Source organism: Neodiprion lecontei, chromosome 5 (assembly GCF_021901455.1).
Source record: "Neodiprion lecontei isolate iyNeoLeco1 chromosome 5, iyNeoLeco1.1, whole genome shotgun sequence".
NCBI lineage: Eukaryota > Metazoa > Arthropoda > Insecta > Hymenoptera > Diprionidae > Neodiprion > Neodiprion lecontei.
Genome location: NC_060264.1, coordinates 29,764,071 through 29,776,983, shown reverse-complemented (window position 1 = coordinate 29,776,983; position 12,913 = coordinate 29,764,071). Strand labels below are relative to the sequence as shown.

Sequence of the window (12,913 nt, the reverse complement as noted above, 5' to 3'; positions counted from 1 at the left end):
AAATTGAGGCGTGGTAATTGCGAGGGGAAAAATTGAAGGACTGCTGCACGCAACGCTTTCATACGTCTTTATCTCTCTTTCTTACTTCTGTTTGTATTCTGAGGAAATATTGACCATTCGAGATTTCTCTCGTTGGCTGTACCTGTTTTAAACCCGTCACGGTTCCTGGAAGCGTGATATTTCGAGAAACGTGCTCTCGCCATGAACGACATTATTATTGTTACCACTACTACCTTGCTTATTTTTACCATACGGGCACCCAACACACATATTTTGTACACACGATATGCACTGTGCGTACTTATGCGGCGTTTCTAATTAACAATGTTCTCGTCAACGATCCAATTATATTTACTTTTATTTCGTCAAAAAGTTTTCATTTGGGCTCAAAACTATCGGGGACGTTGTTTACGTATATTTTCATTTTATCTACATTTATCGAGAAAAAATCGTGCGAAAGGGCGAGAATTTTTTTTTTTATATTTATAAAGTTAAGCATGCCGAACACGAAACTCTAAAAACCGGCACACCCAAATTATAAAACGGGAATACGAAGTATTGAAAGGTTGAAACAGAAAATCCCAATTATTTCCGCGGTGCCAATCGACGTGAAAGTTCTATATATAATACCACGTATTGAATAAGACCCGACAAGATAAGACCAATAATAATGCTCGGTATAGCGATTCCGACTGCGCGGCCCCGGCGTTAATTCAATCAGAAGAAAGATAAAAGAAGAGAGAAAGAAAAAAACTAAATAAAAACGACGAAAAGTTGTGTAAAGGTCAGGACGCTGAAGTGTCACTGGGTAACTCTAAATATATCCACTGCTAGCAGCACGTATAAAGATTAATCCATCAGAAAGGATAAATCGATTTCTATACCCAGAACTTTACATTTTTCGTTCGTCTATTTACTTCAGTACTATTTTCTCAATACTGCCAGTGCCTTACTTGATGCGATGAAAGAAAAGATAGTGGATAAACCACATGTCTTTCGTACACTTTCTCAACCTATCATCGAAACATTTTCCTTTTTACGCGTGTTTTCACGAAGCACAAAATTGAGGTTAGGGTCGCGTAATGTCAGATTAGTCCGCGACGGCGCATGCGCATCAACTCCTAGGACTTAAAAGTGGTCTTTTCTGCACTTCGCGCACGCGCGTTCGCAAACTGACTCGACTTTCATAGAAACGAATACTTTGCGTGCGGAAAACACTCATAAAAAAAAAAAAAAAAAAACCGCGTAACCATGCTCGCTTTATATAAATAAAATTCCCTGAATGTTCCCGGTTTTCCCGGTCTTTCGTCACTCTTCCTGCATGCCCGCAAAAGTCCGAGTTGCGGTAATACGCGTTGTTGCAAGTACAATCTTATCACACTCGACGACTGGCAAAATAAGAAAAAAAAAAAAAAAAAAACCACACACACACGCGCGGGATAAATCATGCATATATTACGGCCGTAAAAGTGGAAGTGTGGAAAAAGTTTCACCGAGCTTATAACGGCGAAACTTCAAGTGCAACGATAACTCAGCGCAATATCGTCCAAGCACCTACCTAGGTATATGTACCTAGTTTTTACGGGATTTGAAGGGGCGGAAAAGGAGCAGGAAAACTAAGGAAGAGAAGAGAAAAGAAGGATGGATGCAGGTAGGTATACACACACAAACAAACAATCAGGTAAAACGGCAACCCCTGTGTATTTGCACGTTTAGCAACAACGGTTATGCCTCTGCACGTTCTTCTTCGCCACCTAGATACACAGATTATAATACCTTGTACATTCTACAGGGTGGCTCGTTAAAGATGATAAATATCCAAGATGGTCTAGTTTTACAATACGTGTTACATGGATATATATATATAATTATATACACATATATGCGTGTGTGTGTGTGAAGCTGATGCTATCAGCCAAATGCAATGAACTTGTTATGAGTAGGATAATTCAGTGAGGTTTGACATTTGAGATTTTCTAGAAGATAATATAATACTAGCTTTTCATAGGAGAGGTTGAACTTAGAAACGTTGAAGTAACGAAGCATTGGCACAAATTGCACTGTTTTACAAATTTAAAATGACCGAAGGATTCAGGTTTCCAAAATATTAATATAATGGTTTTTTTACTCGACGCGCATCTTGTACGATAACGTTGCTAACTCAAGATAATCTTTTTACCAGGTTCAACGAAATTCTGTTCACTTGACAAATACAGATCTCTTGTTTTAACGAAGACAGAAAGTTCGTCTACTAATTCTGGCTAGAATCTCAAAATAATGACAGTTTAGTATAATTCATCGAAATATCGTTTGAGACCAGTTTCCTTTGCAATTTTCTTGAAAAATTTTTAATCTTTACCCTTTGAACTTGAGAAAACAAACCTGTCAAATCAATGATTAAGTATGGCGAATGAAATGTTTCGTTGATTTAAGTATTCAGTGTTCCTTTTTTTTTATCTCTCTATCGTTAACCTAAATTGTATTGTTTACATAACTTCTAATTTGCCGAATAGAATATAACATTGCTTTGGTTCAAAAAAACATTTCCATCTTCTAATTTTTTTCCCTACATTCAATAAATCGTTTCTACGATGCGTCGACACGATAGCAAAATCTATAACTTGTAACGTGTAGTAAAATCTCTCTCTTTCTCTCTCTCTCTATTTCTTCCTCTGACTTTCTCTATTTCTCTCCAGTTTCCTTCGTCACGTACACGACATTCCGCTACCTGAGGTTTTCTGCACCCCCAAAAACTGCCACCCCTCGAATCTTAAGCAAGAACATGATTTTATTCGATCGGATGAAAAAAAAAAAAAACAAATCACTTCAACTTATGCATCTATAAATATTTATGTAACTTTTTGTACTCGTAGACAGGATTTCAAGCGAAAAATAAAAAAAAACAGTAGACAAAAATATTCCAATTCAACATCATCGGTAAGATGATTACGATTATATATTATTCTTCAATTTTAATAAAGCCAATTGCAATTAAACACAGATGGAAAGGAATAGAAGTAAAAAAAAAAAAAAAAAATAATATCTAAGAACCTTTAGACTACTTTTTCGAAGACTATTTTACGTACGTGTGTGACAAAATATTTGAGTTAATTTTTTCGCAAGCATGTATTTCAGACGTGAATAATAATATTAGCAGAACCATGAAGTGTACAGCTTATACCTAATTAAGTAATCTTCGGATGCTAATGAAATGCCTTAATTAAGAATATAAGAAATCTTAATTCGGGTCTTTTGATAGCTTTGCCCGACCTACTTGAGACTAATATACACGCAATCATTTTCTTTCGAAAATATAAAGCGTCGATACACAGCGTATAAAGCAATAGATAATTCACTAAAGCTTTTCGAAATGGGTAAAAATTTCATCAGCAATTGAACAATGAAATCAAACTACATACACAAACACAGTTTTACTTTGGAAAAAAATTCAAGCGCGATGGTTTTCAATACAACATTTAATCAGAACCCCCTCTGCCAATGTTATCTACGTACATTCGATTCAATAGATACAGTTTCGAATCAATAATCCACTTAAATATCAAATATTATCGTAATTATTATCGTACTTAATCCTATTACAATGAGACAATGAAATGAGAAGGATAAAAAAAATCTCACAAGTATAGATATATCGGTAATCCGATATAAAGAAGCAAGAAACGGGGATTATTATTTTTCAATCGCGGATCAATTCCAGGCGAAATATACTCAGTGTACCTTTTATATATATATGTATGTATACATATAAATCTGGAATTAAAACACAAAAAGGTGGATTCTTAATTGGATATTTCTTACTCTCATTATTCCCCTGTTTGTTCTTTTTTATTTTTTCTAATTAAATTCTTCCTTCATATTTCATCATTCTTTCTCCATCATGCATACATTATTTAACGTATACGAACATCAGAATTGACGAGCATCTCCGTAATGGTCAGGCAACGACGTTGGTTTTTCGTCAACGGAAAAATGTATTTGCCGTGAAGGATGCATCTGTGTTATGCATTATATACGTTACGTAATACACGAGTACGCTTTTGAATGCATATACGATACGTATATTCTATGGTACGAACGGTGGTGGAGCCAATAATTGGGCTCTCGTCGATTTCGTCAATAACATTCAATTAATGTCATGCCCTGTTATTGACAGCCTCGGCGATACGCCGCCGCCGCGTGAAAACGTCGAACCCGTCACCTCCTACCGAAACGTCAATCCCTCCTCCGAATCGGGATTTCAACCCGAATTTTTTTCATTTCTTTTCGCCTTTCTCATCAAACGGCGTATTTTAATTATTCTTGAAAAACAAAATCAATTTTTTTTTCTCACCCCCTCTATTTCTTTTTTTTATCCGACGCACATACCGGGAAAATCTGTTGTGAGTTGAAAATCGACCGCGCATGCGCAAGTTTTATCGGCTCTTCGCGCAGGCCGGCCATCCCGAGTTTTCAGCCGTCAAACTGTTTCTGACGGCGATGTAGTTGATACGAATTTTCGAGGTTAGAATCTCGAATAATTGAGGTAGCGACTCCGAAAGGTTTGGAAAACGTTTGTTATCGGGTCCGAAAGTTGATTCTTCAAAGAAAGGTCAGAATTTAACGCTTACGCTCTTTGAAAATTCAAACGTACACATTTTGCGTAGGTTGGCCCGCCTGCATCGCAGACAAGAATATCGCTGCGGGAAGATTTCGCCGACCAATCAGAGTGAATTATTTGACGCATGCGCGGTTCATTTTCAAGTTTTAAGAGATTGTCCCGGCATATTTTTTCTGACCAATAGTTGTGTGCAATAAAAATAACAAGGAATATTGTTGTATCAAAAATACACTTCGTTTCATGTTTTAATAATGCAATTAAAAAAGATTTTGTCGTGTATTATTGCTCACGCGGCTGCCGAACATTCTAATTATTTTCTTATCATTAACATTTTTTTACAGATAGATTGAATATATATATATATGTATACATGGATTATCGACGTAAAACATCAACTTGTATTTAACAGTTACAAAATGTTCATCTCATACATTACAGGACTGTTAAATGAATAGTTTTAATAAGCTACGTCGAGCTTGGATTTTCAATTTAAATTCTAAACAAACAATGTGAATTATTGAATGAATTTATCAACATCATACACATATATATATATATATATGTATATGTTAACCTATTATATAATCTGTGAAAGATGATTCGGGTTTTATTCTTGACTGCCTTATCGGTTTGTTTACTTTCACAAATGTTAATTCAAATTAGAAACGTCAATTTGAATGACAAGAAACATTTGTAATTTATTTCGCTGTAAGTATATTTTCTAGTCTCCTTTTACCGTTTCATATTTCTGTGTTTTAATTTTACTTTTACTCTTCCTTTCGCATTATTTCTATGATTAGATGACAGGTAAAAAAAAAAAAATGAAACCACTCCACGAAAAGCACAATTATTATTCGTGCATACACATGTTACACTATGAGGCGATATCGCAGTTCGTATGAAAATGAATCATTGCCGACGATAAAAGTGTTATCAGTATTATACATTATACACATTAAACAAAAGATATTGAACGTGAAAAATAGGAGGAAAAAGGAAAATAAATGACAGCGACAAAGGGGGTGGGGGAAGGAAACCTGAATAACAATACTACACGTCAAACTTGCGCACCAATGCTGCAATTTATTCGAGAATGAAATGACAACAGCGAAATTATGAGGGAGAGGCGATCGAATCTCGCCGAGTATGGCATCGGAGAGATTCCGAGTGATTAAAATCGAAACGAAAATATAATACACATGGTGGCAAAATGCATTGTGGACATCATGATTAAATAACAAAATGAAACTAAAAATAAAAAAGTTTGCCAAAAGGAAAAGAAAAAAACGTGTATCTGGCTATAAATGACATTATGAAAACGTATTTATTTATTTATTTATTTTTTTTTGCCTTGATGTTTTTCCCTGAATTTTGTTACTTGAGAACGTAGAATTTACAAATAAAATCATGATTATATCAGATTGACCTTAGTTTTTATGTTATTGTAGTATTGCAAGGAGGGAGGATGGTTTCTAACATAATCGTGATTTTATTCGTAAATTCTACATTCTCAAACTCCAAAATTCACGGGAAAAAATCAGAGCAACAAAATAAATTCCATTTCTGTCAAGCCGTGTGTTATTTTATTGGTAAACCATGGATATAATGGATATAATCCATTCGACGATTTCTACAAAGCACGTGCGAACATGATATAATGTAAAACATATAGATGCACAGCCTTACCTACACATAAACATTTTTTTTTTTTTATCCAACAGCTCGTTCGTTCGTTACATCTATAAACACGTTTTTATCTCCATTGCGTCGAGAGAACACGTGGACAAATGAAACGAAACGAAACGAAACGAAGAGGGCAACGTGCATTCATGCATGGACGCAGGCGGCGCTGGCGTCGTTCATACGCGTCTGGTTAAGTCAAGTTATACAAACGGCACCCTCTCTTAATCCCCCTTTCTTCTTTTACTGCACCGGTAATAAATCCGGTAGCGCACGCGCACTGCGCGCATCTTACATGCCTACCGCCTACAAATTGAACACAGTTGTAAAGGTGACAGTAAAAACCAGAATATGTATTAGTTACCACTGTATGGAGCAGGTCAAAAAGTATAATGGCCTTATAATAGAAGGTTCATAATATTATTGATTTTTCCAAAAACGGGTGAAAATCTGTTTCACACAATTTGAACATGTGTCAGGGCGATGCAGAGGAAAGGCAAAATGTAGATAAGTTTCAGCACGGAAGACTTGAAACACAAGAGAATCGTCAGAAGAACGTTTTGGCGATTCCATGTATCGGCCTGCTAGATTCTTATTCGTTCCATTAACGATTCTATACTTTAACTTTGTGTATTCTTTTACCCTTCTACGTTTTGAAATCTTATGAAACAGACTTTAAGGTATCTGAAAAATCGACACTATGATCCTTCTATTTCCTCCTCTCTCGACATTTTTATCCCAACTCTCACTCCTTACCATCCAACATCACGTATAATATACACTCGATCCCAACTAGTCTTACAACGAAAAAGATCGAGTCAAATTGATGGGCGCGTATTGTAGCTGTATGAACGGGATGTTGAACGTGACGACTATAAATGCAGATTGGCGGTGGTAGGGGGGTGTACTGTATTACCGACTGCGATTGTCTGTCCAAAGAAACTAGCTCCGTCGTTTTGTTACGTTGTACGTTATAGGCTATACTCATAGAGGTATAAGAAGGATAGAGTATGACAGGCGACTCTGAAAGTGTCCGGCCTGTAAAAAGAGAGAGATTGAGAGAGAGAGGGAAAGAGAGAGAGAGAGAATGTAAGCAAGACTACTACGGTTCTCTTTCTCTACTGGCACGTGTTAGAGAGAGAGAGAGAGAGAGAGAGAGAGAGAGAGAGGAGAGAGAAAGAGAGTAAGCAGAGCTCGAAACCGACCTTCCTTCTCTTTTCAATAGTGATAGGTACACTTTCACATGTATGTGTGTAAGTACAAGCACATACGCCTTCCTCGCTCTATGCTTGTACTTACCTCTATGGTCATGCTACGCGCCACGAGAACGTTGGACGCAGGTTTTACGTATACCCGTAACAGGTATATCTATGTACGCTCGTACGTGCAACGTACATCGTACTACGTCGTGTGTGACGAGAATTTGAAAGCGTCGTAGCCATTTTAACCGCACCGAAATAACCTCGACGACAAGTAGATGTATATAATGTGTGTACTACGGACACTAAGTACTACATACGATGTTTATACATGTACGTTTAACTACTGGCACGCAATTTTGTTTTCGTTTAGATTCTTTCTTTCTTTGTTTACAGTTTTTTTCTCTCTCTCTCTCTGTCTTTGTATCTTTCACAACGATTGTTTTGTATCTATAACGCACAGTTCGTACACGGTTTGTTTTTTTAATCGATCGACCGATCGATCGATCAGCAACTCGATTAGATATACACGTATACTTTACACACGCATGCCTACACGGTATATATGGCAGTGCGCAAGCAGTATCATTCTATAAATATAACCACGTATTACACTTCGATATTGATACGATAAATCTCGATTTCCATACAGCACAACACACTCGACACAGTCACACTGACTGCAGTTATAAAACAAGTGTTTCTTCTTTCATTTCTTTATTTTTTGTTCGCCCTCGTTGTTTTTTAACTCTCGATATCAGAGTTCGTGACTCGATGTAAAATACGCATGATAAAGCAGCTGAAATATTGTCGATTCGTTTCTGTTACAACCGATAAAATTTTTATTCATTCATCGGCAATCAATGTATAATTACCGTACCTGTACTGACTTTCATTTTGGCATTGAAACTACGTAGCAAAATTTGAATCTCGCTTTGACCAATTTATTAGCGGGGACATTACTCTCATGTCTTTTGTCAGGGAATGTATAATAATATAAGAGGCCAAACTGCTATGCTCGATTTGTCCCTGAGAGTACAGCGGAGTGAATGTATCAGCTAGACTGTTAGACGGCGAATATTATAATCTCCCTGTCGCAACTTGTGTATATGTATGCAACATATGCGCACGTATACGATATGCATATACCTCTGTATAAAGTTTAGGTTTCTTAAACACTGTAGTGAAAAGTGAGACAAAAGAAAAGGAGAAAGAAGAAAATTTTTGGCGAGAACAGTGGAGGAGAGTAATAAAACGGAATGAATGTATAACCTAATTATTTACGATCACATGAAAAAAGCTAGACGCAATCTGTGTATTTCAAATCCGTTATAAAAACGGAATCAAGTTTTCAAATTCTAGGATGAGCTTTGAAACGATCGTTATATACAGTAAAACAGAGCCGTTCGTTACGCGTTGAGATAATTAAGTTCGCATTTATCGAGGCCATACGTTTCAAAACACCGTGTAACAATCTGCACAATCGGCAGTCTCATCAGCCAACTATCTAACAACATTCTTGAGGCATGAACAACATCTTACACAGAACGATAAACACTGCGGTTAATACGAATCGCATGCATAAGGTACGATGATCGATTGATACTCGTCTCGATTGCTGTGTAATCTATACGCTTCTCCTTTCTTCTTCTTCTCGAGTTTAAATACTTTTCAATCAAAGAGAATAGCGGTGGAGGGAGTAATGCAAAAATTATCAACGATACTCACCCTTCGTAGAATCGAGTAGAGCGCCTAGCCTATTCGCGTAGTTCGTGGCCGGCGTTGCCGCGAATCTAGACTAGATTCAACCTCATCGGCGATGTTGTGTTGTTTATTCGTCCTGCATAGTTAGACACTCGACAGTCGTACGGTTTACACAGACACTCGACTCGGCACTGACAGATGAGATATATGACTGCCGAAAACCGCGCGAAGTATATTTTTGAAAAACTTTCACAGAAACGAAGAACGATAAATAGGTTTTGAAAAACGGTCGTTCACTTTACTTCCTCAACGTTGTTTTCAACTCCTGGATCCACAATATACGTAAGTATAATACATTAAACATCGGGTCAGTGCTCGATGAAAAAATAAACAAACCGCACAATCTGACACTTAATTTCGATAGCGTTTGAAACAACTCGCTGGTTTAATGGAATGACAAATAATTATAATCAACTGTACAACACCGGGTGAAGTAGGGGAATTTGGCAGTAACAATGGGGCGACGATTAGTTACTAGAAAGCTAGTAATGCACGCACGCACACACACAATCACAAACACAACACATCCGCGAATACACTTGCGACCGTCTGTCGCGCCCGAAACTATACGGTAAACAGAGGGGTAAGTAAGCACGCGTAGAGAGAACCGGCGATATTACAGCGTCCCACCCCACTTACCGTATTTCTATTCCCTTCGGTATTCCCTAATTCAAGGCTCCTTGAAGGAAAATATTTATAATAATAATAATAATAGTAATAACAACACGAAGAGAAGGAAGAAACGCTACGGTGTGTATTCGTATTATTAAAACGCACCGCAGCTGCCGCGGGTAACGCGGAACACAAGAAGGGCGTCGTCCGATGCACTTTTAATTCACCCTTGAAATCTCCTTCGCATCGTTCGATGTCGACATCAACGAACCTCGGTTAGAACTTTGTTTATTTAAAACCCACTCGCGACACGTACTTTTCGAACGAAATCGCTCCGACAGCACGGTAACAACCAAGAACAACACGCGCGAATGTCGGCTCGCGACTGACTGACTAGCGTCTGTGCGTCTTTTCCCCTCCCACTCGACGCCACGCTAGGCTTCCCCCACTCTTCATCCCTGTAGTAACGTGTATTCGATTTCATGGTAGTATTGTGGTCGTATGGGACGCCATGAAGGGATCTGCCTACCTATGCATGTCACTTCCAACTCTCTCGACCCGTCGGATTTTTTTATACCCATATGGATGGGGCCACACACTACCAAGGTGTACGGTAGCCTGTATTAGTATGTATGATCAGTCCGGTGGGTGACTGATTTTTACCATATCAATGGTGACAGAAAAATTAACTGCCAGAAGTCATGAAATGTAAATCTTACATATCCAGATACGTGGATAAAACAATTAACCCAATAGAAAGTTTGTCTACTATTATGTGTACAAATATTTACTTGAATCGATTATGTTCAATTTGTCTGAAATAGAGAACAACTTTCTTTGAAAAACAATCAAATTACTTATTCATGGGGTAGCCAAAATCCGTGACTAAAGGTGTTTTCTTTTCGGTAAGCAAATCGCCTTGGATCACTCCAATAACCCGTTGAAAATCTTTGTTTCTATTCCTACCCACCTACCTATCTACCTCGCTCACTGTTAATTGAAATCGTGATTTCCTAACGACCGTACTTTAATCCTTTAATGATCAGGATGACTTTGTGATCGATAGAAGATCGTTATGATGGTAACCTGATATTGGACGTATCTGCCCCAAAGTCGTAATATCATTTTCACCGATGACAAAACTGCGATATCGGAGTTACTTTGATTACCGAGCTAAGCGCCTTGGGTTATGTCGGTCTAAACATTTTCAACAGAGAGTTTCAAAATGGAAATTTAAACAATTACCTAAAATTCTTCGAAAACTATCATATAATGGGATTTCAGTGTTAAACCGCCATAACACGCGGACTCAACAATATTCCTAAAACTCTCTAAAAATAATCGCGTCTATGATTCACGAGCATTTCGATGATTCGAATGTCTCGAAAATATGAAGGCAGTTCGTATCGTTTCAGTAAAAATTATTCTACACGTTAACTTGATACGTTAATTAAATACACAAATTATTGGTACGATCGGTTATTCACCGTTCTATCAAACTATACCTAATCGGAAGTGAATGTGCAGATTCTCTCGAAATGTCGCCTCGCGACGATTCTTCGTTTCGCATAAAATTACGCACCATTATACAACCGTGAAGTACTTGTCGTGCGGAAGGAGAAACGAAGGTTTCACTCTCGGTCATTGATGCCATACACAAGCTGTACGTGGTATGTGCCCGCCGTGATTCTACGTTTAGAAACTCTCTGGTGCCTCGGCAAGGCCCGCCACTGCTCAGGAGATTGGTTAATGCGCCTATACGTATACCTTATATGTACGTACGTGCGTGCGAGTGTGTGTGTCACGTATAGAATACGTACAACCTTAACTGCGGGAGCAGAAGATGGGTTGCAGAAGGGAACTGCTGTCTCAGCTGCTGGCACGCGGCCCAACCGATTCCAACTCTATACGACGACGCACCGTACGAGAAATAATTAATTCACTATGGATTTGCCACGTTGCGTATCCTCCTCAGTCCTCGCACGCTCAAACTAGGTACTGCATGTGGTATATTGCAAATTTCGCATTTTTTTCGTACCTGGTGTTTGAAATCGTCATGCGCGTGATTCGCAACGTGTCGTCCATTACTGTGAATATAATTTCCTGACATGGGTAAGAATTTGAGGATTCGACAGAGAGTATAATATGTACAATCACTTTCTTTCGATGTGTTTTCAATACACGTGGATCAACAAAATGGATCTTTGGTTGATATATGATGACATATTTTCTCGCCAAGTGGGTGCGAACGTGTTGGAAAAGATGAAGAAAAAAAAACGGAGCATAAAAAACGTGCAAGAGAAGAAAGACAAACAGAAACCAATGACAAACTCTACGTCAACCTGCAGATATTATTCTTCGCCGCATGTATACTGCGGATCTCTTGTTTAAAATTCATATACATAATACGCCTCCACAAATCGGAGGGAAAACTTGGCGCGAGTTGTACGTAGGAAGTTGAAAGGAGTGTTGTAACTTGATAAAAACTTGTGGTGAGCGATGAACTCGATGACAGACTGATGAAATTTCACTATTTATCAATTTCCTGTACGACTAATTCGAGAATGGGCTGCATGTGTGGTGCACACATGACATACGTTACGAAGAGACAATGGTAAGGCAAAAATTAGATAAGCATTTCCGCGGAGCGCACATGAGCAGACCCAACGTATACCGTATCTTTTCAGCCAATATGATATAACCAACGGTCCGCTGCAGTCGTGAGATATCGCATTTCGGAATGCACCCGAGCACGTGGGCGCTGACTAGACAATGGAGGTAGTGACTACAGCCGTCCGCACTCCCTGACCGTAGAGTTTGAATGGAAGACATTGCGAAAATAGGTAGTTGGACGGAAGGTGGTACGTATGTATGGATGCCTACTCGAGGAAGTCTTTTCTGAAAAGGTCACATTCCGCGCTTAACGTGGTCATGGTGAACAACGTTCTGTCCAAATCACGGAACGCCATTTATTTTGCATTTTCTAATCTGTACCGCCATTAATGAGAACTTCAACCAGACCATGAAACCACGATACAGC

The 12,913-nt window shown here is 38.3% G+C and overlaps 1 protein-coding gene across 3 annotated transcripts in view; it reads right to left on the bottom strand.

The window, feature by feature from the left end:
• Positions 1 to 10,246, bottom strand: part of LOC107221389 (semaphorin-1A) — a 138,227-nt gene extending 127,981 nt beyond the window's left edge. For all 3 annotated transcript variants that reach the window (XM_046739803.1, XM_046739802.1, XM_046739804.1), the window contains exon 1: positions 9,226 to 10,246. The gene's annotated coding sequence lies outside the window, so the exon portion shown is untranslated. The remainder of the gene's footprint in view (positions 1 to 9,225) is intronic.
• Between the last annotated feature and the right edge of the window lie 2,667 nt (positions 10,247 to 12,913).